Source organism: Chionomys nivalis, chromosome 5 (assembly GCF_950005125.1).
Source record: "Chionomys nivalis chromosome 5, mChiNiv1.1, whole genome shotgun sequence".
NCBI lineage: Eukaryota > Metazoa > Chordata > Mammalia > Rodentia > Cricetidae > Chionomys > Chionomys nivalis.
This window is the reverse complement of record NC_080090.1, coordinates 2,668,414-2,694,424: the sequence shown is the minus strand read 5'-3', so window position 1 is coordinate 2,694,424 and position 26,011 is coordinate 2,668,414. Positions and strand designations below refer to the sequence as shown.

General features: G+C 44.1%; 1 protein-coding gene across 2 annotated transcripts in view; it reads left to right on the top strand.

Moving 5' to 3' along the window:
* The first annotated feature begins 11,506 nt into the window (after positions 1–11,506).
* Positions 11,507–26,011, top strand: part of Disp1 (dispatched RND transporter family member 1) — a 158,945-nt gene continuing 144,440 nt past the window's right edge. For both annotated transcript variants that reach the window (XM_057770644.1, XM_057770642.1), the window contains exon 1: positions 11,507–11,659. The gene's annotated coding sequence lies outside the window, so the exon portion shown is untranslated. The remainder of the gene's footprint in view (positions 11,660–26,011) is intronic.

Sequence of the window (26,011 nt, the reverse complement as noted above, 5' to 3'; positions counted from 1 at the left end):
TTGGACAAGACACTCCTCGGTGGTGAAAATATCTAAGCATAGTGAGATATTTTAATTGTCATTTTAATTGCCAACTCAACCCAGCCTAGAGTCGCCTGGGAAGAGTCTTGGAGGAAGACTGTCTAGATCAGGTTGGCCTGTGGGCTTGTCTATGGAGGATTGGTTTAAGTGTTAACTTATTTGGGACAACCTGGCCCACTGTAGATGGTCCCATTCCTTAGTAGCAGATCCTGGGGTTTGGAAGTGGAGAGAGAGAGGGGTGACCACAAGAGGCATGCATGTATGTATTTTCTTTCTGCTTTTGACTGTGGCTGTGACTGGCTGCTTGAAGTTCCTGCCTTGACTATCCCATAAGGATGGACTCCACCTGGGATGTATAAGTCAAATAAACTTTTTCTCAGCTACGTTGCTTTTGTCAGGATATTTTATCAGAGGAGCAGAAATAAAACTAGAACACAGACTCTCTAATACAGACTAAAATTGGAATACTGATTTTCCTCTACCCCACACTGTGGTCATCTCCAGGAAGCCGGGTAGCACAACCTGGGCAATGAGGAATAGTGAAAGCCATTCCCTATTTGAACAAGACATTCCCCATGGAGGGACTAGCAGGTTCTCTCTGAGTATGGGATGGGAAGAGTGGGAGTAACAGGAAGGCTTATATAGTAGGTGCTCTCTGGAGACCCAGGGGCGGCTCCAGATTTGGAATCACGGAGGCTGAAGGCTCACACTGTCAAGTCTGGCAACCTGATCTCACATCTGGAGCAGTCAATCCTCAGGTCCTCATCCTGTCAGTCCCTAGTCCCTTAAGACACAGCCTGGTCATCCATGGTGCCTGAGTTCCTCTGACGCAGCAGATGCAAGGGATAGGATGTATCTTTTCATTTGCTTCTGGAGTTGTGTCCATTGTGCTTAGCCTGGCTATTTGCTGAGCACACAAGTATGCTGTTGATGTCTGGGTTTCTTGATTCCTTGTGGGAAGAATGTATGCATGCTCAGAAACACTGAATAACTTAGATTCCTTTCTGTGAAACGCTGAAGTATTTTGATTTCTCCTTTTCCCACCCACTCAGGAATTTTTAGTTTCAAAGTAACTTTAATAATGATCAATGAGGGGGCATTTATTATGGCTGTTAGGAGGCTTTGAAAATGCTTTTATGACACTATATTCCTTATATTTTCATGTATAAATGTTAAAATGTCTCCATAAAAAACAAAATTGTATTTAAACTGTCATTGCCAAATTAATGAATAATCATAATCTAAACATAATTATAATTCTCAGTAATTATAATGACAAATCTTCATGTCTCAAGATTTGTTCTACATGAGGATAATTGTAAGTCAATTATACTTCAACTACCTGAGTTACTGTATAACAATACTCATGAATGGTAACACCATAGGTGTTTAAACAAACACCGTTTGATTTTTATCACGATCATGTTAAAAAATGGTACAGGGGGAAGGTAGTGGCACACACCTTTAATCCCTGTACTGGGGACACAGAGGCTAGCAGATCTCTGTGAGTTTGACATCAGCTAGGTCTTCTTAGTAAGTTCAGGCCAGCCAGGGCTACATAGTAAGACTCAAAGGCAACAACAAAACCCCAAATGATGTAGACATGCAGGGTCCAAGAAGAGACATTATAGTTTAAGTAATGGTAAAAAAAATGAAGCTGAAGGCAAAAAAATAATTACAGATCGGTGTTCATTCCTTTGGTTTATAATGAGCAAAGTTCATAAATCTATATGGTTCCAGAGGTTACAAGTAGTTGGAGGAGAACAGATACTTTAGGTTGTTAACTTGACACACCTGGGGAGAGGAACGCCAACTAAGGAATTGCCTTCATTGGACTGGCATGTGGCCATGTTTATGGGGACGTTTTCTTGATGGCTAGTTGATGCAGGACGACCCAGCCGACTGTAGATGGTACCATGCTTTGGGAGGTGGGGCTGGCCTATGTAAGAAAGACAGCTGAGCATGAACCTGGGGACAAGCCAATAAGCAGGGCTCCTCCATGGTCCCTGCTTCAGTTCCTGCCTCGGCTTCTGCTGATGAGGCACTGGAACCTGCAAACCAAATAAACCCTTTCCTCCTCAACTTGGTTTCGATGAGTGTTTTCTCCTAACAACAAAAAGACAACTAGATAATAGTCTCGGATAATGTGGAATTCTGGAGAATAGTCCCATAAATCTTGCTCTGTAATGAACTGAGCTGAGTAGAAACATAACTTTGAAAGGCTTCATACGTATAGAGCATGCTTTGTCATTAACTGGTTGAATTTGCTATCTGGTTAAAGTTTCCTAAAATAAGGAAACCTTGCACCAGCCTACAGCTGTGAACAGAACCCGCACTTCTACACTGGTGACGTGTACGGGTATGTGCTTGGATGTGGCATACAAGAACTCTTTGCCAGAAAAGGGGTTAAGAATCCTGATCGGTGAGCAGGACTCAGAAAACAAAAAACAAACAACAGCCCAAGAGCAAAACCCAAGGTGATTCCCACATAGCTGGAAGGTGGGTGGAGGGCGGGGCAGAGGCAATGATTCTGCAGCATTAAACTAGGAAATGGCTGTCCAGGGACAGAGCCAGCCATCCATCTCGGGAAGATAGGGTGTATTGATTGTAAATACTCTGAGCTCAATTTACCAGATTGATTTTTTTTTTTTAAAGGCAGGGTCACACAATTCATCCAGGTTCAGAACCTCCACCCAAGGCCTTTGAAGGTGAAGCTTCTTGGTATGGACTGAAGGCGGGCTGTTACTTCAACAGACATACAGAAGGTTGAGAGGAGGGGAAGGAAAGGAGGAAGAGAAGGGAGGGGGAGGAGGGAATGGACTAAACCCAAGTGCTGAGTCCGTAGCTAAAGGTAGGGTGAGGGTTCACCACTAAAGTAGATTGACCTTACTGGGGCTCTGAGGGATTGAAGAAAGGACAGACACACAGACACAGTACAGACCAACTGGGACTGACTGATCTGGACTCTTGGATGGAGAAACCTCAGCACCCTGAAAATGCAACCTATATATCATCACAGTTGATGAACAAGGTAGTGAGTTATTGCATACAGCGGAACAGGGAGGCGGGGATACTATATAGAGCTGAATAAGGAGGCAGGTTGAACCTCTTAGGGGCAGCTCTGTAGGAGAGTCTGAAGAGTAAACACCCAGAGGGAGAAAGCTAAGTGGGCGTTTTCAGCACACGCTGTCGAAATTTACACTGAAACCCAAGAAAGGCACGCTCGTCTCTCTGAGCCTCACCAGGGAAGACTTTGACATCATCCTTGACATGGCCGTGCTCATGTCAAAACAATACACATTTCCTCCCTCCAGTAGATCATTTTCAGGTCTTTTCAGGTTGATTTACCATTTGGCCAAATAACATTGTGTTCCAAAGTAAGGCTTTTTTTGTCTTTGTTTTAAATTTAAGAATGTCTTTTTCTAAAGACATTCACTCAATGCCTAAAGGATCCTGGGACATTTGTTACATTGGAGATACTTCAAGAATACAGAGAGGATGGGAAGGGAGAAGAGGATAAAGACAGGGTACTGCAGCTCCGTGGAGGTAGGGTGGTGCAAAGCTTCGCCTGCAGTTGGCTGACAAATCAAGGTCTCAAATGTTCCAGGGCCTCAACTCACTGCTCCCTTTCACTATTTCCTAAAGCTTTCTTGTGTGTGCATGTGTGTGCATGTGTGTGTGTGTGTGTGTGTGTGCGTGTGCATGCATGTGTGTATGTTTGCTTACAAGTGCAGTGCCCATAGAGGCTGGAGTTACATAGAGGCTGTCTGATGTGGGTGTTGAGGATAGAAGTCGGGTCCTCTGGGAGGTACATCCTCTTAAGTGCTGAGCCATCTCTCCGGTCGTCCTTTCATTATTTCTCTAAAGCATCCCATTTTTTTCATAGAACATTTTCCACAGGAATAAAAATAGTCCTTAGAGATCCGTGCTAAAGAGATTTTTCAGCTAGCACCATGGTTATTCGTTACTGTCACCAGGGTCGGGGAAAGGGAGGGCTGTGAGAGGCCTGACAATTACTTTTCTTAAGTTTGCCCAAGGACCCAGCCTCTTGCAGAATTCCTGTGCGCACAGCATTAATAGCAACTATTGGCCCATGTGTCAAAGGCACAGTGATCGCATTTTTACAATAAAATTGTCTTCAAGTAACTGGACAAGCAGAAGTATTATTACTTATTCGGATCATGGGATGGGGGCTTCGAGATTATAATAACCTCCAAGTAAAGGTACTGATCCTCATTTAGCGTCTAGAGTTGTCCTCTGAGCTCTACGTGTCCTGTGGCATGTGTAAACCTGCATTCACACATGCATATTCACACATCCACATCAACAGAGATCACAAATATATACATACATGCCATAGCATGCATCACACACACACACACACACACACACACGCACACCTTCCCACATATAACACACACACACATACCAGACAAATAAAACATTCACATTTAAATGTTATACAAAATTTCTATCAGCTAGTTGTGGTAGTTCTTGTTTATCATCTCAGAACTCAGAAGGTTGATAGAGGATTGTTGTGATTTCAAAGCCGACGAGGCTACACAATGAGACCCTCTCTCAAAAAAAAATTATCTGCCTTTGGAACTTTAAGAAAAGAGAGCAGGGAGCTGGAGAGATGGTTAAGTGGTTAAGACCACCAGTTTCTCTTCCAGAGGGACCAGGTTCAATTTCCAGCACCCACGTGGTGGCTCACAACTGTCCGACTCCAATCTCAGGGTATCCAATGCCCCCTTCTGGCCTTTGTGGGCATTGCACACATATGGTACACAGAGATGTTCAGGCAAACCCTAACACATAAAATAAATAAAATCTTAAAAAAATATATTTCTGGGGCTGGAGAGATGGCTCAGTGATTAAGAGCATTGCCTGCTCTTCCAAAGGTCCTGAGTTCAATTCCCAGCAACCACATGGTGGCTCACAACCATCTGTAATGAGGTCTGGTGCCCTCCCTCTTCTGGCCTGCAAACATACATGCAGACAGATTATTGTATACATAATAAATAAATATTTAAAAATACATTTCTCAAGGCAGGCATGTTCTTTTTCTTTAGTCTATGAATAATCAAGAAGAATGCAAAATGACTGAGTTGGTTGGGTAACCCAATATACTAAATGTGTCAAGTTGATTTGGCTAAACAACTCTTTTTCTTTTCAAAAACATCTACATTTCACATCAAGACTGAATGACTTTAGCATTTGAAACATTTTTATGTTTTTGTAATTTTGTAACTAAGAGTAATTTTATTTTCACTCATATTTTTTAACTTTACTCCAGAATGACTCTTGTTATTTTAGCACATAAAATATTCAAGTGAGTGAGAACAGCTACTTACATGAAGGGAGTGGTTTTTCTTTCAAGCTGTGGAAGCTGCCTGTTTGTTGAGGGGAGTTGTGACTGATTTTGCCATTGATTTCAATACTGGGTGTTTTCCCACAGTGAACAGCAATGCTGGACTAGCAAGCGCTGGGCAGTTAGTTTTCTGAGTTGCCCAAGACCTGTTCCCTATATTTTGTTTGTTTTCAGACAGGGTCTCACTTTGCTGACCTGGTTTGGACAAGGCTGACCTTGAATTCATAGAGATCTGCCTGCCTCTGCCTCCCAAGTGCTGGGATAAAAGGTGTGTTCCACAGCTCCTAACCAGTCCTCGTCTTTTTGACTCTGGGTTGTCCATAGCATTTTTAAATGCCACTGGCAATTCCTTGTCTCTCTGTGTAGTACCTCCATCTCCTGACTCATTGCTGAATCAGTTTTCTTCTATTTAATATTTATCAGTTTTCTTTTATTTAATCACAGGAATTGGCTGCATCTCCATTTTTCAGGTCACCTTGCTTGGATTTTGACCCACTCTAGATAATAGATGTATACAGTTGAAATATTTCTTTTTATACCATCCATTAGCCTAAGAACTGTCTTTCAGTGTATCATACACACACATAAACATATGTATAATAACACTACCATGCTGGGTAGTTTTATGTGAGTTCTGGGGATCAAAAGCAGGCCCTCGTGCTTATTGGGAGAACATTTTACAGATAGAGTCATCTTCCTTTCAATTACAAGTAAATTTCCTTGCAGGAATATGGTCTAGCAGTTAAATGCATTCCCTGAGTGCACTCGTGTTTCCAGATGATACTCGTTCCTGTTTTCTCACCAGAGGAACTTAGCTGCTCAGTGTCTGGCTCTAATCTCTGTCAGAGAGTGGCCCATGTCTTGCATCCTTTGGGTAGGTGGTGGGCTGAACTCGAGCGATTTTAGTAAGTCATTTTAACCCACACTCTATATTCTTGTTTCAAAATGCCCAGGAAATAATGGTAGCCAGCAAGGACTTGGCTGTTCTGATGGAGTTCCTGTGTGTGTCCTCTTCATCCAGCACAGACCCCCTCTGTGTTCCAGATGAGAACGTAGGGTAGAGTGGCTGTTCACTTTAATTCCTGGCATTTGGACACCCCAACAAAGCAAGTCATAGCAATTTTCTCAAACTGTAAGAATTGAGGTTGGGTAACAAGCATTCAAGAGTGTGTCTCATTTTCCCACCCACATGAGTTGACATGTTTTTTGTTCACTATTCACCAAACAAACTTTTACAGGAAGCTAAATGTGCTAGGCCATGAGAACTAGAGAAGGTAGGCTAAGTAGAAGTGGGCCCTGAGACTCTGACCAGGGACGGCCCAGTGGTAGCCGACACACTGAGAAACCTACAGGCAGGTTCCAAAAGCAAGGTCAACTTGCTGTGTCTGTTTCTAAGATGAAAGGCCTGGGGTAATGCTGATAGGAAAACAGCTAGGCCTTCCTCTGCCTTGGGCTTCTAATCTCCTTCTGCACTTCTTGTTGGTAGCTGGTAAAGTAATCGGGGAGGCAGCAACTGGCAAAGAAGAGCCATCTGCAGGGCTCAGTGTGGAGAAAGGTCGAAAACCACCGGTCATCTTTAGCAGGGAGTGGAGTCTAGGTCTAACGTGGCCCTGGTATGTAGTTAACATGTTGTATGTTAAAGACCTGGATATCTAGAATTTAATTTGACCTCTCCAGCCTCCTTCCATCTAAAAGAAAGGAGAAGGAGAGGGAGATAGGGATAAGAATGGAGAGGAGGAGGAGAGAGAGGAGGGGAGGCTAACGTGGGTGGAGAGTGTCAAGGGAACACTGATAACTCAAGAAATGGAGCCAGTTAGCTCCACTGGAGAGAATGTTGAAAGGGATATGGGCAGAGCCGCTAGCAATCTCTCAGTATTTACTTGTAAATGTGGTCCACATGCTCTGTTTTTCAGCAATGTCACATATGTTCTTTCAGCATTCTCTAGGTTGCATTCCTCCACTATCAAAATTCTACATGACAGAACAGATAAGAAAAAAGAATCTTGTATGGTTCTGTCATGCCCCCTCAAGGAAAATACAATTAGCCTGTTGTCTTAGTTAGGGTTTCTATTGCTGTGAAGAGACTCCATGATCACAGCAACTTCCATAAAGGAAAACATTTAATTGGGAAGGCTTGCTTACACAGAGGTTCAGTCCATTATCATCATGGTGGGGCATGGGGGCGTGCAGGCAGACATGGTAATGGAGAGGTAGCTAAAGTAGTTCTACATCTTTCAAAGGCGACAGGAAGAGGTCTGTCTCACTGGGTGTGGCTTGAACATATATGAGACTTCAAAGCCCACCTCCGGGGTGATAAAACTTCCTCTAACAAGACCACACCTACTCCAACAAGGCCACACCTCCCATTAATGCCACTCCCTTTGGGGGTCATTTTCTTACAAACTAACATACCTGTAGTCTATTTCCTTTTAACTTTCTGAAAAAAGATTGAAAATAAAGAAAGTGACTTCTTCACAAATCAACATGCTTCTGCAGGGAAGGTGGGCCTCACCTAAAAAAACGTTCATGGGTGTCCAACCCCCAAACATGTAGCCACAGTTAGCTGTGGCTTTAGCCCAATGCAAAACCATAAACGTACTGAAAACATAATGGGGCTTAAAAATTATTTACTTATTGGAGATTTCATTGTTCTCAAACATGAGCTTGTAGATGATAGTTTATGTCCTGATGTCAAGAGGATGTCTGAGAGGCATTGCTTTCAACTGGAAGAAAAAACGGCCTTCGTGCTGTGGGATAATGCTCTTGTACACTGCAAGGATTTGTTATTGTGTTGGTTTAATAAAACGCTGATTGGCCAGTAGCCAGGTTGGAAGTATAGGTGGAGTTACCAGACTAGGAGAATTCTGGGAAGAGGAAAGGCAGAGATGCAGTCACAAGTCAGATGCAGAGGAAGCAAGATGAAAATGCCTTACTGAGAAAAGGTACCAAGGCATGTGGCTGAACATAAATAAGAATTATGGGTTAATTTAAGTTGTAAGAGATAGTTAGTAATAAATGTGAGCAATAGGCCAACCAGTTTATATTTTTCCTTTTCTTATTGATTTTATTGAGCTATACATTCTTCTGTGCTCCCCTCCTTTCCCCTCTCCTCCCCTTTCTCTTGAGAATGGCAACTGTGAGAGGTCATTTGCTGATGTTTTTCTGCCTGAGTCAGAAAGCAGCCACACAACTTTTCTTCCTCACTTAATAAAGGATCTCCCTGTGAAAACAGGTGTTGGAGTGCAGTTTGTGCCTAATCAGGGGTCCAGAAGGGAGGCCCCGCTGTGCAGGAGTCCCCTTTCCCCATCTAAACTACCTCTCCCCTTAGTTGCTTCTTTCAGATTTTATCAGAGTGATGAGAAAAACAACGAAGCTTTTTGCATAGGGAAGCTCAGTGCACTGTGATGATTAGGACCAGGAGAGTGAAGCTGCAGAACTGTGCCTGTTCCTGGGCCTGTTGAGTTGTTTGGTCTCAGGGAAACCACCATACCTAGCTAGGTGTTGGGGGTTAATCTCCCTTCAGCTTTATGCCCTGGTTACATAATTCTGTCCACCTATGTGATTTTAGCACTTAGTCTGTCAAGCCCTGTGGTCATTGTGACAGTTATCTGAAGATCTGGCACCCACAGGAGGGCACAAGAACTGTCCCTGGCTAGGGAGAGATGCAATCTCCCAAGCTGGGGTAGGGGCCATGGAATGAGCAAGTCCCCCGTATCCTGTGAATTGTTCACTATTTGTATGATTGCTGGGAATAGTAACCTATTGACTATAGTTAAATGGGTGTATTTCCTGGCAGGATGCAGAATTTTTATGGAATTTAAGGCCAGGAATCCTACCTTTACTTTGTAAGGGACTAAGAATCAAAAACTAGGAATCAAAATTGGACCTAGGGCAATTACTTTTCTGATAATTCTTCTTTTTCCTACATCTCTCTCCTTCAAATCTCCACTTCTTCCTCATTCTTTATGCCCCTCCACCATCTTTGGACATCTTACATATGTCTAATTTAATTCTAGATTTACATGATATATTCATTTCAGCATGCAAATTGAGACCAACCTTAATGCAGAAGAAATCTCGCTGGCCCTCTTTGGGTAAAGTGTTAACATCTGGTTTTCTACGAGCATGAGGATGGGTTCTTTTACTTGGTACACATCTGGTAGGGCTTGGGAAGCAGATTATCTTAAACAAGGACAAGATCTGAATACATTCCTTAAGGTTATTTGGCTACAGATAACAAAATCTCTCTGGCTATTGAAACAAAATGCTTTGGGAATATATATAGATATTTCTTGTAACCAAAGGAAGCAGAACAAGAACCTGGGTGCTTAGCAAAGGCGTTTGCTCATAGATCTTTTCTTTAGGACATTACCACATGTGGGACTTAGTTCTAATGACTATCTTCTCTCTATATGTCCCTATGGCATATTTAAAGTTCCTGAGGAGTCTTAAAGATTTGGTCTAGTATGCATGCGGCAGGAGGGTCATGAGTTCAAGGCTAGCCTGAGTGACATAGCAAAACCTTGTTTTAAAAGAAAGAAAATAGGAAAAAGGAAGCTTGATATGCCAAAAGTGTATTTAACACTAACAGTGAGTAAAAAATAGTAACAGAGCCAACAGTCCTCACTGCTGTCCATGAAGTCTCTCTTCCCTGGCTCCTCCCTTTGATTGACATTTCTGTTGGTTGAGGCAACCTCAAGGATCTGAGCCTATGGAGGGTTTTAGTATTTACTCATTGGTTTTCCATCTGGATATGGCTGAGAAAACACTTGCAGGAAAGACTACATTTCTACCCATGGCTTCTTACAGGTTCTTATTTTCGTTCATTCTCTTTCTCTGGTCCCTGTCCCTTTCCTCGCAATCTCTTATATCCTAGGCTGGTCTCAAACTAGCTGTGTCATTGAGAATGACCTTCAACTATTGATCCTCTTGCTTCTATTACCCGTGTATTAAATTTCCAGGTGTGTGTCACTGTGCCCAGTTTATATGAGGCTAGATGACAAACCCAGGGCTTCTAGCGCACAAATAGTGGAATCATTCAGCTATAATCCCCAGGTTTTTGGTTGTTTTTTATTTTTTTTGTTTGTTTTTGGAAAACCAGGGCAGTCACTCAGGGCAAACCCTCGATCACTGTTTTGTCTATTCTACTAGTGACTGCATTGATTCTATTGTATGAAATTTGAAGCTCGAAGCTTTTGTGTAAAGTTCAGCATCATCTGTTGTCCAGGTTTGTTCTTGCTGAATTGACCCCGTTTCTAAGCAGCTACCTGTACAAGACAGGTACCCCACTTCCTGGTACCCTGCTCTGCTTGTCCTTGTTTACCTTAACCCTATTCATCCTTTAATTCCGTCTCAACTGAAGTTGCGGGTTCATGGGCACTCTTCTTGCTCAACGTTCTACACCACACCATTCTCTACAGCACTGCCAATAGCTCTTAAGTTGTTTCGCTACTTGTGGGGTTACAACTTGCACCCCAGCAAACCAGGTTCAGCCACCTATCCTCAGTAAATCAATGAAAGGACCTAAATTAATAGGGAGAAGCAGAAAAAGGAGAATTATTCAATGCTGCTACATTGGAAATTAATAGGGAAAGACAGAAAAAGGAGAATTGTTCGATGCTGCTACATCAGAAAGAGGGATAAAGAGATCAAACAAAACTTGTCTTCAGTGGAACGATCTTCAGGGTCCTGACATGAAAGTAGGGTTTATTAGAAAACAAGAGATAAAGATAGCTAGACAGCATGTCAAGGCGTGGTTCTCTGCCCACCATCTTCTTGTTCTGCGAGTGACGGAGAAGATAAATATCTGAATTAATGAAATAAAGTGTGATTAGCCACTGCTTTTGTTCACCTCAACTTTCAACCAGAGTGTGGGCTCAGGGGTCGGTGCCTGAGTCACCTAGGGTGCCCTTGGCCCAGCATTTGCAGACCAGACAAGTGACATTCCAGGTGGATGCCTGAGAAAGAGGAGAAGCACGCACCTCTCTACCCTAGCCCAGCAGCAGCAGCTTTGAGTAGCGGGAGGCCTGGGCCCAGTAGCCAGAGGCGGGACTTCCGGTCCCGCTGGCGAAAGCGGGCCGCGCCAGGCGGAAGCGCGGCTCCGGGCCAGGTTTCGCAAACTCCGGCTGGAGCTGAGTTCGGAGCCTCAGTGTTCCGGACGCCTGGAGTCCGTGTGGATGCTTCTTGGCGCTGCGTCGCCCCGTGCCGCGGCTCGGGGGAGGCCGGGGAGGCACGCGGGAGTCGGCGCGGGAGAGCCGGGACTCCGGGGTGAGGACCGCTGGCGGTCAAGGGCCGCTGCGAGGGGCTGAGGAGGCCGAGGTGACATCCTCCACGGGGGTGTGTCCGCGTCCCGCAGCTGGTGGGGAAGGTGGCCCGAGGTGGCCTAGGGGGCTTGCAGGGCGATGCAGCAGAGCCAGCTCTCTTCTCCATCGGGGTCCAAGATGAGAAGGACGTCTCGCCCTAACCCATCTGCGAGATGACCAGCCGCGGCTTGCATGCTCAGCAACCATTGCTTTCTTTGCAATACTGTTTCTTTCTTTCTCTTAAGTTCCCTCCCCCCGTCCCCTTCCTGTGGGCTTTGGAAAAATATTCTACATTCATAGGGAAAACTTGAATTTTTATTCACCTAGCTCCAACTCAGGCTACCTTTCTTTGTCAGACTAACAGGACCTCACGTCTTTGAATCAGACAAGCAAGCCTACCGAAGTTTTCATTTTGGATTCTTCTCTACCTTGCGAGTTCAGGTCGTCTCACTCCCTTTGTCGTGGGATGAACTTGGAATGCCAGGAGAAAGCTAGCACCTTCATGTTTGCACTTCACGACCTACTGTTTGCTTCCCAAGGTGGTGACACATTTTCAGGTGTTAAATAGATTGCATTTTTGCCACATCCTGGGCGTAGCTAGGGAAAGCCACAGTACTGTCACTGATGGAGGCTGATTTGTAATGATTGTTTCAAGTGTTCCACATCCCAAGAGTTAGACTGTTAATCCCCACTCCCCTGTATTTGTCAGTATAGGTAACTTAAATCTTACTGGATAGTCTGATCTCAACTATTTGAAACAAACCAGTAAACATTGTATATTTATTGATATCCTCGTATCTCACTAACTTACTCCAAGTTCTTGGTGCCCTTGAGTCTGTGCCCTTCTCCAGTGAGGTAGTTATTATAATAACGGTATGCTGAGTGGCAGCTGATGTTTACCAGTGTAGGGCAGCACCTTAAACAGCGCTTTAACATATTGATGAAGATACTGAATGAATTCTCAGGAAGTTACTGTGCTAACTGCTATGTTGATTTTTCTTGTATGTCTTCATTTCTTCTTTAAAACATTATTTTAGGTGTATAGGTATTTTGCCTGCATATATGTCTGTGCTCCACACACAGGCCTGTTGGTCATGGAGACCAGAAAAGGGCATCATGGTCCCTGGAACTAGAATTGTGAGCTGCCTTGTAGGTGCTGGGAATCCAACAGAGGCCCTCCGGGCAGCCAGTGCTCTTAATGGCTGAAGCATCATTCCAAGGCCCCTTAATTTTGTTTCATGAGATAGACAAGTTGCTTATCTGATAAGGCTTGATTTTATTTTAGCATGTTATCTTGACTTAAAACCTGTAGTGATGACCATCCCCCATCCTCCAATTTCCCTGACTTTTAAAAGAGAAAGCACTTGAGGACCCTTGAGTCTTTATAGTTCATGGGGAGTAGAAGGCAAGAATGCTTGCCTTCTGTGGTTGGTTTCTAGTTGTAGATCTGAAAGGTGTGTTTGAAGTTTAATTGCCTTGGGTTTGGGAAACCATTGGTGTTAGTCATGACACCAATGTTATTTATAAACAGGTGGTGGGGGACCAGTCCCACGAGGGGCAGGCCTTGGCGGGTCTCGGCGGGTGAGAAACAGACAGATATAGCATGCAGAGGTAGAGTTTATTTAGTGGGTTATGGAGGGGAAAGGGAAAGGGGAAAGGGGGGGAGAAGAGAGAAAGGCATAGAGAGAAAGAGAGAGATAAAGAAGGAGGGAGGAAGGGAGGGAGGGAGGGAGGAGGGAAGAGGGAGAGAGGCACTAGTTACCTCTTCAAAAGAGAGATGGAAAGAGAGAGAACAGGCTGGAGAAGAGGTAGAAGATCCGCCTGCCTTAGTGAAAGTCGGGGGGGGGGACTGGGAGTGGGTGAGGCTTGTCCTTTAAAGGGACAAGGTATCCAGGTGACAGATCAGGCCAGCGGATTACAACATTTGGAATGTTATTTTTTGCAGTAACTGTTGAATAAATTGCTTAGCTTTCTCTTTAGCTATATTCTTTGCATCCTGTGTGATTTAGCTGTGTTTCATAGTTAGCTATGTGAATGAGAATTTTTGATTAGCTGCAACAAACTGCTAGTTATTTGTGTGTATGGAGTCACACTTTGTTGACGTGTGTCTGTTGAGGAAGAACTGCCCGAGCAGTGGTTATTGAAACAGCCGTCGTATGCATGCATTCGAGTGTTTTGTTTGGGTAGTCACCAATTTGTAATGTATCAAGCCACTGAGTCCATTGGTTCAATGCCTTCTGGCAGTCAGTTTTATTATTATATAGTACACTCTCAGCTACCTGCTTATCCCAGTTAGAGAGCCAATCCAGAAAACTGGATGTGGCTGAGGAACACAGCTTTGTGGATTGGGGACGCCACAGAGCCAACCAGGATGGCTGAGACAGAGTCCACCCTTCTCTCCGCATCAGTCTCTGTCCCTTTCCCTTCACTGCGTTGGTCTTGTCTTTTCATAGGGAAGATGACTCAGGCCCCAGTGACTCAAAGGAGATTCAGAGCAGCCACACAAGACTGCAGTCCAGTTAAAAAGGGCAGAGTACTTTATGCTGAGGCCCAAAGGAGAAGACGAATCAGGGGCAAGCTAGAAATATTTGTAATTGAGATACCGCTTGCCATTTTAATAGGAAATTTGTGTATAATTTGCTGCCTCTGAACAAAATTGCTTTGCAATTGTACATATTATTATACTTGGCCGATAAAGGCAGCAACTTGCTAGATTGTTACTTCTTGAAAAGTGGACGTCATTCCATACTGTTACCAAGTGTCCATTGTTATTACAAGTCCCAGATTTCACTAAAAGTTAAAGGACACCTCCTGTTCTTGTGTTGTTTGGTAATCCAAAGTGCCCTCAACTCGCGTAGGACCGCTGCATTGGTCTGATCACCTGTATTGCTACTAATGATTTTTAAACGGAAAAATTTTATGCATATTTTGTTAATTTTTATCTCCTTATGCTAGAAAGGTTATTTTTGCTTGTTGTGGTATGTTTTGGTGACTGTTTTCTTACTCATTTGTTTATAATTATTTTTAGCTTGGTCTTCTGCACTTAAAATACTTCTTAAAACTTGTGTTGAGTCAGGGCTGGTTTGGGTCGATGATAGTGATCAATGATTAATGACCATAGTGAGATAATGCATTGTTAATGTGTTGGTATGGCACTGAAAGTACTAACTGAGAAATCGCAATCAGTGTTTCCTTAGCATGCTGTCACCTTTGAAGGGTCAGAAAGAGAGAGACATTTGTCAACCCCGACTTTAAAAAGTACCCATTTAATTTTTACTATTTTAGTGTATCAGGTTCCTCAGAAAAGAAAGTGAACGAGCGCGTGTACAGTGTATGTGTATCATACTATTATGAATTAGAGGTTTATTTTAAGGGGGCTGAGAAATGGCTCAGTGATGATCAGCACTTGCTGTGTGACTCTGAGGATGAGTTCTGATCCCAGCACTTATGTAAACCCAGCTCCTAGCGGGACAGAGACAGGATTCCTGGGGCTTGCTGGCTTCCAACCTAGCCAAGAAAGTCCTAGCCTAAGTTCAAGGAGAGACCCTGCCTCAGGGGAATGGGTGGATGGAGAGCAGTAGAGGAGGCACTGATTCATCTGATTTTAGGGAGTGACAAGTTCAGACTGAAAATGCAGTAGTTGGTTCTGTAGTCTTCTTGTTGTTGGCCTGTCCTCTTAGGGCACATAGTGATGTGTACTGCCCATGGAGCTTGAAGAATGTTTGCAAGTATAAGCTAATTATTGCATCATTCCCATGGGGCTGGTCCAAGAGGCCTTAAGAACAGGGATCATAAGGACCAGGAAAGTTGTTTTCTTTTTGGAAGAAGTTAGTAGTAAAGAAACAGGTGCTAATGGAACCTTTAAACTGTATGCAGCGTAGGGCCAACATTTGGAAACCCTCTCCCACAGGGTTTTTAGGGGACTCTGGGGGCCATTGTAGGATCTAAATGGGTCTTCTAGAAGGTTGCCAGATTTAGGCATTAATTTGAGCTGAATCTTGGTAGTAACAGTAATGCCATTTGTCAGGCAGTTGTAGTCCAGGACTGTGAAGAGACAGACTTGTTTCTAGCTTTCTGCCTTGTTTAAGTTCTTGTCCTGGCTTACCTCAGTGATGGGCTGAGATAGAGATAGGTGAGCCGGTAAAAAATCCTTTCATTCTCCAAGCTGGTTTTGATCAGTGTTTCTCACAGCAAGAGAAAGCTAACTAAGGCAATGGATATTATATTTCACTTCTGGAGAGGTTAAGGTGCTTTGTGTAACCCTGTGTCAGAGTGAATGCTGGAGCACACTTTAAAGTTCTTTCCTGAGGAAGTATGCATTGTTCTCTTTTTTCAAAGGCACCTTTATTGTTCTTGTTGCGAGAACTTGAACTGTAAGAGGGGGTTATTTCATCTGTGCACAACGAGGGGTGTTTTAGCCTCTTGTTTTATTCCATGTGTTTGACTTGTTTTTGTTAGGTGCAGTTAGCTTATAATCAACCAGTTTTCCCAAGGATGCTCCCTCAGTTACTGTAGCGTGGAGGATGGTTGAGAGCAGTGTCTACTTGTTCACGTTTGCTGTGTGCAGAAAGTGAGGAAGCAGTTAACACGGGGCCTGCTCACATAAAGATTCATTTTCCTTGGAATGTGGGGCTGGAACACTTCTCATCTTACAGCATGCTGCAGGGCAGGGCTAGAATCCAAACTCTGATTAAAATCACCCAGCTTTTTTTTTTTTTTTTTACTTTCTTTGCTCTACAACCACAAGTTATTGCAGGCTGAAAAGGATAATGGCAGGTAGTAATGAATTCATTTCCATCTGCTGCAAAAAATTATTTTAGACAGTTTTATTTCTTTTAAACCTAGATAAAAAGGTCACTTTCAAATGAAGAGTGACTTGGTGGCTGTCAAGCAAGTAGTTATTAGATTCCTGTCCTAGAAGCCTGTATGGTGATGCTGATGGCTGTCCCTGACAGTTAGCAGTTTGTTCTCAGCTAGGTCCCCCCAGGTGTGGGTAGAGGGATGTGGAGTGACCAGTCTTAGGCTTTAGACAGAGGTGGTTTGTTCCAGGATGCTACTTAGGCTTTCTTATGCTTCAGGGGCAAGTACTTTGACTTTGCTCATCTGTAACGAGCATTTGCAAAACCACCAGAAACATACAGTTCGTGTTAATTTTTTCTTTTTATTTATTCATTCATTCATTTATTTATTAAAGATTTCTGCCTCCTCCCCGCCACCGCCTCCCATTTCCCTCCCCCTCCCCCAGTCAACCCCCCCCCAGCAGCCCGAAGAGCAGTCAGGGTTCCCTGCCTTGTGGGAAGTCCAAGGATTTCCCACCTCCTTCCAGGTCTAGTAAGGTGAGCATCCAAACAGCCTAGGCTCCCACAAAGCCAGTACGTGCAGTAGGATCAAAACCCAGTGCCATTGTTCTTGACTTCTCAGCCGCCCTCATTGTCTGCTATGTTCAGTGAGTCCGGTTTTATCCCATGCTTTTTTTAGACCCAGTCCAGCTGGCCTTGGTGAGTTCCCGATAGAACATCCCCATTGTCTCAGTGTGTGGGTGCACCCCGCGCGGTCCTGAGTTCCTTGCTCATGCTCTCTCTCCTTCTGCTCCTCATTTGGGCCTTGGGATTTTAGTCCGGTGCTCCAATGTGGGTCTCTGTCTCTGTCTCCTTTCATCGCCTGATGAAGGTTAATATCCAGGAGGATAACTATATGTTTTTCTTTGGGTTCACCTTCTTATTTAGCTTCTCTAGGATCACGAATTATAGGCTCAATGTCCTTTATTTATGGCTAGAAACCCATTATGAGTGAGTACATCCCATGTTCCTCCTTTTGGGTCTGGCTCACCTCACTCAGGATAGTGTGTTAATTTTTTCTTTTCCATGTGAGAATTGAGCCCAGAGCTTCACATGTATTGAAAGGTGTACTACCCCTGAGCTATAGCCCGAGCCCTAATTTGCTAACTTAACAGGTAATTAGAAAGGCCAGAGTGATGGCTGAGAGTTGACTTTGTACCCCTGCTCTTCCAGAGGACCCAGGTTCAGTTCCCAACACCCACATGGCTGCTTGCCACTGCCTGTAACTCCAGCTGCAGAGAATCCAATGCCCTTTTTTTCTTGTTTTCTTGCACACATTCACACTCGTAGACTCATAAATAAAAAATAAATCTTTAAAAAACATTTTAATGGCAAAATGTAACATTTAGGATTACTTGATTACTTGCAGTGAATACTTAAGTCTTTGAAACCTCAAGGGACTTGAATTGCCCATGCCTAATATCTTCTTTTGTTGTTGTCTTTTTTTCGAGACAGGGTTTCTCTGTGTATCTCTGGCTGTCCTGGAACTCACTCTGAAAATCAAGCTGGTCTCGAGCTCACAGAGATCCGCCTGCCTCTGCCTCCCTGAGTGCTGGGATTAAAGATGTGCACCACCACCGCCCGGCTTACTATCTTATTACCTGGTGCTGCTACCCTCACCTCCCATGCAGCTTAGGTATTTGAGGTGTGGATTGAAGTACTGTACCTACCAAATAGTTGGCCCTTGGGTTTCTCTTTGATTGTCTTATGGTTGATTTACCCAAACGCTTTCTCTTCAGATAGCTTCAGCAGCAGCATAATATAAAAATATGTCCCATAGTACTGTAACGTGATTATTAGTGATTTGAGCTCTGACCTTCAATGAATAGTTACCTTTAAAAAATGATTTGATTTCTGGTTCTTGCTGGCATCAGGATTTTGTATTTGCTGACTGTGTGATGGATATTCATATCATCTACTCCTCTTAGGACGTGGGCACCTAGGATACAATTTATTAACCGTTGTTTAGGTGCTTAGTTAGAAGACTACTAACAATTGCTATTTATGCATGCGGATCCCTGGTTCTGCATCCATCCTGTCTCATTTAGTCAGTCTTCACTACAATCCCATTAAGAGCTATTGCTCACAGACACGGAAACTGAGGCTCATGGGGGCTTAATAGCTTGTCCTGTTACACAGTAATTTTTGGAGCTGGGATCTGAATCCAGGCAACCTGAAGTCTAGGACTGAGCTTTAACAGCTCTGCTATCATCAAGTGGATGCTTCCATTTTATGCATAATACAGCCTTACTTAAGATTTCCCCTAAAGCCCTGCTCCCCCCCCCCCCCCGCCCGCCATTTCTGACCAGAATCAGTGTGTGCAGTCAGGACTGTCCGTGTCTACTGTAGGAAAGGTTCTCCTTCAGTGTTAGTGCTTGCTGGTGTGTTTCTTGGCGTTTTCACCTCGGGCTAAGAGGACCTGCCTTGTGGATGATGTCTGTGCTTTCAGATTGGAGGGGGTGGTCTTCTCTTCCACCAACAACAGCAGTTACAGCTTTTCCTGGAGATAGTATTATACTTTGGGGGGCAGTTTATTTTAGATACATACAGAAATTAATTTTTGTTCTAAATGTATATCTAGATGGCAGAGTTGTAGAAACATCCTGTGAAGAAAAGAAAAAAAAAAGTTGATGTAGAATTGCCTATGAGGTGGAAAGGGTAGCCTCTGTGTGGATTGCTAGCTAAAGCTTTTTGTTGTTTTGTCTTTAGTGTCTGCTTTCGACACTAGTACTGGGAAATGCTCGACCTACAGTGCTTCTACTATACTCCTTTAAATTGTAGAGTGCAGTGTTAGCTCTTTAAAGTAAAATAATCTTCAGAGACCTGTGAGATGGCTCAGTGGGTAGAGGTGCTGGATGTAAATCCTCATAACCTGAGTTCAATTCCTAGAGCCCACATCCAGATGGAAGGAGAGAACCAACCACACACACACACACACACACACACACACACTGGGTTGGGGGAGTGACAGACACACAAGAGAGAGAGACACAGAGATAGACACACAGAGAATAATTTAAAATAAAATAATTTTCTTACAAGATACTATTTTCTTGACTTCTGGTTTGGAATTACATCTTTGCTCTTAGTTTTACAAATTTTAATTAACTAAGATGAGTTGTACATGATTAAGGTGGCAGATTAATCAGGGAGGAGGGTTTAGTTGGCTAGCTCATAGAATAGTAACTATTACATGCAGTATTTTTAATCTTACAGTTTGCCATGAAAAGGTCTTTTAGGTCCATTGAACTTAATCTTCTGAAAAAAATCTAAACAATTTAGGATTTATTTTTATGTGTATGAATGTTTGTCTGCATGTATGTGTGTGTATGGTGTGTGTACCTGGTACCCATAAAGGTTAGAAGAGATCTTCTGATCACCTGAAACTGGAGCTATGTATGGTTGTAAACTGTCCTGTGGGTGCTGAGAACAGAACCAGGGACTTTTCCAAGAACAACAAGTGTTTTTAATTGCCAAGTCATCTCTTCAGCTCCAAGTCTAAACATCTAAAAGCACATTTTTTTTTTTTTGGAACAGGTAATAAACGAGGCACTACACATGAGAAGCTTTTGTTTGAGAACTTTTCGATCTGAAGTGACAAGTTTGCAGAGAGTAAAGGAGGCATATATGTAACTGAATTTTGTGTAATCTTGTGATAGTAATATTTAAAACAGTATGATTCAGAAACATAAAATAATCTTTTTACAACATATTCCAGTGTTGTAAGTAAAGGTGAAGGAAAAGGCATTTATGCACTTTTGTGTTGTTCTATGTCCTAGGTATAGTGTGCTTAAATGTTAATATAAACTTTAGTATTATCTTTTTTATAAAGGCAGAAAAACAAATTTTAGATAGCGTCCATGTAGTTGTGTAGTGGCATTTCATTTGTATTTTAATAAATAAAGCTTGCCTGAAGATCAAAAAGTAAAACAGCCCCACTGGTCAGCCTTACAGACCAGGCAGTAGTAACATACACCTTTAATCCCAGTAGCCACACCAGTTGCCATAGAAACCAGGCAGTGCATTCCTTTAATTCCAGTGGTGCACACCTTTAATCCTATCTCTAGAGAAGAATATAAGATAGGAAGGACATCTCTTAATCACAGTCTCATTTGGAGATTCCTGAGGTCAAGGTAAGAGCCAATGGCTGGCTGCTTTGCTTTTCTGACCTTTAAGTTGAACCCCAATTTCTGTCTCTTAGTTTTTATTAATCTTGCATCATAGTTGTATGATCCTGGCACTTGGGAGGTAGAATCCAGGAGAATCAAGGTTAACATTTGGGTTATGTGAAGTGGTGTCTCAAAAGACAAAAGAAAAATAACCCCAGCAAAATGTAGATAGCTGTCTGTGTTTAGAAGTAATGGATGCAGAACTGGAATTTTAGTACAGGATTATATGATTCCAGTGTCTGAATATCATCCTCCCCTCCCCTCCTTTTTCTTTCTGTTTTATTCTCCTTCAACTCTACTAGAAGTTTTTGTTCCCTCCCTCTGCTAATCCCCTTTCTTCTTTATCCTAGAGATGTCAATATTCATAAATTCTACCTTTTTCTCATCTTGAGTTCAATCTCCAGTGCCAGGGAGGAGGGTCGACAGGCGGCTGAGAGGTGAGACATATTGTATCCACTTTGAGTGATGGCTGCCACACAGACTGCTAGGCAAGGAGATGCTGGCAGGCACCCAAGCACATGCTAGCACATGGGCCACACATAGGTATACAGGCAGACTGGCACATAGGCTACACAGAGGTAGGTATACAGACAGGCCTTACCCGCAGACACACACAGGCATGCTGGCAAAGATCAAAGCACTTGTCTCTGACCTCCAGGCCATATTTATCCAGAATCACATAAAAAACAGCCTTCTGCCAGGAATAAATAACAGATTACATTACTGTTTGCTTTTGGGTTTTTCAGACATTGGTATTAGTCCCCCTTTTTTTGCTGAGTCATAGCTCCCCAGGTGTCTGATGTTAGCCATTTGCCCATACTAGCTAAACAAAATGGCTCTTGCAGCCTTCTGTTTCCTACTCTAATGAACAGTAATAGCAACTTCCTCTGATGTCATCTATTTTTATGTTTTGAGTCTTGAGACTTCATCTTTTAGTTTGAGAAATAACAGTGTTTAGATTAGCTGTTAGCATTCAACCTGTTTCTTGTCCTGACCATTCTTCTCTGCATTCCATCGGTATGACAGATTACTTTTGAATTTACTCTGCTGTGGAGTCTTATGTGGATGTGTCTGGCTTTGCACCGTGTGCAGACCGTCAGATTTTGCCTCCTCTAGTCACTGTCCACGCCCCTCAAATTCTCACTGCCGGGACTGTGCAGATGCCACCAGGACATGCCGGCTTCAGAACTGCTTTACTTCTGTATTTGTTCATTCTGTTGTTTTTCAGGCAGTTTTACTACATAGCCCAGGCTGTCCTGAGACTTACTTTGTAGCCCAGGGAGGTCTCAAGCTGGCAACAAGACCCCTGGCCTCTGCCTCTTCATCAGCTATGGTGAAGATAGAGGCACAGAGTCACACTGTTGTATTCAGAAACTTGAAGGTTCTGTTCATCTTTTAGGGACCTCGATTCAGATAATGAGGTTAGCAACAGAGTTAGTTCATCTTTACAGGGACTGGGGTGGCTCTCTTAGAGGCAGAAGAGTGGCTTAGGACATTGGTGTATCTGTCAGTCCTTTGGGGGATGTCCTTTTGGACAAGCCTTATATAGTACCACGTGACACGTGAGTGTAGGTAGAGTGACTCTAGGGGATTTACTGTTTGGCACCAGTGGTATTTTCATATTAAACATTATATGGATCTTTGGTCAGAAAATAGTCTAAGTGTGGTGGTCTGAAAGAAAATGGCCCCTAAAGGCAGTGGCACTATTTAGAGGTGTGGTTTGTTGGAGTAGGTGTGACCTTGTTGGAGAAAGTGTGACACTGTGGGGGCAGGCCTTGAGGTCTCCTTTGCTCAAGCTGTGCTCAGTGTGGTACACAGTTTACTTCCTGTTGCCTGTGGATCAAGCTCCTCCAGCACCATGTCTGCCTGCATGCCACAATGGTCGATCATGATGATAATGGACTGAACATCTGAAACTATAAGCAAGTCCCAATGAAATGTTTTCCTTTATAAGAGTTGCTGTGGTCATGGTGTCTCTTCACAGAATAGAAACCCTAAATAAGACACAAAGAAACCAACCTAGCATGGAAGCCAGAAGGAGAGCAGAGCAGCCAGATATCAGTCGGGGCACATTGCTTCCTGGGAAACTGATGTCAGCAGAGCCTAGCTCTCACTGTCACCTTTGCAATTTGAGTCCCTTAGTTTTCTAGGGACCTCAGCTCAGGTAATGTGTTTGTGGCTTCCGTGAAGAAACGTTTAGGATGAGACAGGACAAAGCAGAGCTGGGTACCTTGGAAGCAGAACGGCTCTTGGGGAAGAAGAAAGCATACCTGAGAGCATGAGTGGCTTCTTCAAGAAGAGCCACCCTCCGGTGTCCTGTGGTGATAGGATTCTGGAAGCTTTCGTGGTGTCATTGTTCAGTGGGCTCTAGGGAGCCTCCTCTCCTTTTCCTCTCTCTTCAGTAGTTGAGATTATGAGATCCACCTGCCTGTGCCTCATGAGTGCTGGGATTAAAGGTGTGCCTGGCCTGACCCTATCATACATTAAAAATTGATTTCACTCTTTTAAAATACTTTTATTAGACAGTTTCATATGTTGATAAGGTATTTTCATCTCTCGTTCCCTTTTACTACTTCTGCCGAACCCCTTCTTCCTAGCAAATTCCTCTCACTTTCTTGTCTTTGTTTTGCTCTTTTGTGACCTGCTGAGTTTAAGGCTGCTTGCATGTGGGTGAGCGAGGGGCTAGTTGCTGGAGCATGGGCTGTTTTCCAGTGGCTGTCCCACTAAAGAGAAAGATTTCCTCCCTGCAGGCAGCTGCTAACTGCCAGTAGCTCTTCAGGTAAGGATCGGGCCCTTGACTTCCTTCCTACCCCATGATGAGTGCTGACCGGGAGGGGAGAGGCAGGTAACTGACCACGGGTGCTGTGAGCTCAGGAGGACAACATCCGAGTTGTGTCTGGAGACTATTTTATAGTACGCCTCTCCATCTTTAGGTTCTCACATGCTTTCTGCTTCCTCCATACCCTCTTATGTGATTCTCCCGGAGCCTTGGAGGGAGCAAGAGATGTCCCATTTATTACTGAGGGCTCAGAAGTCACCTGTTCTCAGCACGTTGGCTAGCTGTCAGTCTCTTCACTAACCATTGCCGACTGCAAATGAAACTTCTCTCACTAAGGCCCAGATCAGCATTAATCTGGTTATAATCACAAATACTTAGAAAGTAGTTTTATACCATGCTCATTTGTGAAAATAATAGCAGGTTCCCCAGAAGGGCCTGTGACCCCGCTAGGGCCTGTGACCCCGCTAGGGCCTGTGACCCCGCTAGAGCCTGTGACCCCCGCTAGAGCCTGTGACCCCGCTAGAGCCTGTGACCCCGCTCTGGGGCCTGTGACCCCGCTAGGGCCTGTGACCCCGCTAGGGCCTGTGACCCCGCTCGGGGGCCTGTGACCCCGCTAAGGCCTGTGACCCCGCTCGGGGGCCTGTGACCACGCTAAGGCCTGTGACCCCGCTAGGGCCTGTGACCCCACTAGGGGGCCTGTGACCCCGCTAGGGCCTGTGACCCCACTAGGGCCTGTGACCCCGCTCGGGGGCCTGTGACCCCGCTAGGGCCTGTGAACCCACTTAGGGGGCCTGTGACCCCACTAGGGCCTGTGACCCCACTAGAGCCTGTGACCCCACTAGGGGGCCTGTGACCCCACTAGGGCCTATGACCCCACTAGAGCCTGTGATCCCGCTTAGGGGGCCTGTGACCCCACTAGGGCCTGTGACCCCGCTCGGGGGCCTGTGACCCCGCTCGGGCCTGTGACCCCGCTAGGGCCTGTGACCCCGCTCGGGGGCCTGTGACCCCACTAGAGCCTGTGACCCCGCTAGGGCCTGTGAACCCGCTAGGGCCTGTGAACCCGCTAGAGCCTGTGAACCCGCTTAGGGGGCCTGTGACCCCACTAGAGCCTGTGACCCCGCTCGGGGGCCTGTGACCCCGCTAGGGCCTGTGACCCCGCTAGGGGGCCTGTGACCTCTGCAGCCATGCGTTTTTGATCAAGTTTACAATGTGGGGCATGAATTTTCTACTATGGACTGGTCTCACATCCAGGGAAACAAAGTGATTGGTGACCCCCATAATAGTCCTGCCACTATTGCGTTATTGCCATCAATAGTTTACAGAGAGGTGGGTATCCTGTACTCAGCACTGTAACTCAACATATTTTAGATAATCTCCAGGCATGTATTCACGTGCTTCCTTAGAGTACTTTCTGTTGTACCGAGGTGGTGGAGTAGTGGTGTGGGAGGACTTTTGGTTTAGTCTAGCGTCCTAGTAACTGCCAACCTTGCCATAAAATATAAACATGGTGGAAGAAGCAGCTCCAAGACATTTCCTAAACAACCTTTGAAAATGTCCCCTGTTGAAACCTTTGCTGATTTCCTTATCAAGAGAGGAGAGCAGCAGTCTGTGGACAGACCTTTTAATGGGGAGGAAGTGTTGTTTCTTGACCATCTTACTCTAAGGTGAGCAGGCTCCATGGCTTGTGCCTGAGACCCTGTGTATTGTGGAGCTTGGGTGGAGCAGATGCTCTGAGAGCAAACGTTTATGACATTAAGGCTGGAATTACTGTGAACATGTCAAAACTTATTTGTATTGGAATTTTGCAGTTTGCTCTGAGGATTTAGCTTCTTAATGAAGCTTTTAAAAGATGATGACCTTATTTCATGAATTCTCTATAAATAGGATTTTTGTGTGTTTCTGGAGGCATTTTAGGCTCAGATATCATTTTCCTTTTTAACAAAAAAAATTTGTAAGAGGTTTTTATTGAAAAAGATTGTTGCCAAAAATAATGCCTAGGATGCAAGCAGCACCAAGCTGACCGCTGAACCCATGGCTCCTTTGTGTTGTACCCAATATACTAATCTCCCTTAAAAAGCAAGGAAGAACATAGTGCCTGTATTAATTTTCTTTTTAACCTCATTTAGCAATAAATTTAGGAGGGTATCTTGGAATAGAAAATAAATTGAGAACAGCATTTCACCTGCCACCCCTCCTGCAACGTACTCTTGTAATTTGCTACCTATGTGAAATGCTTTGCTTACTAACACTGGAAAACTGTTCCTAGCAGATGGTATTAGTTTGATGTTTTGGGGCTGTGTTTTCAGTTAGTTCTGATAGAGAAGATGAGCGTTTCAAGGGACAATGACTTCCTTTGTAAGTGGCGATGCTAAGACCTGAGCACATTCATTTGCACAGCCAGTGTAAATTCCAGATTCCATTTCCGACTTTTCCTTAAGTAGACCATGTGATTTTCTGTATCACTGGCTTGATCTTCAGGTATTGCAAGCCACATAGCTTATTCATGAAATCAAGCCATGGTGATGGAGGAA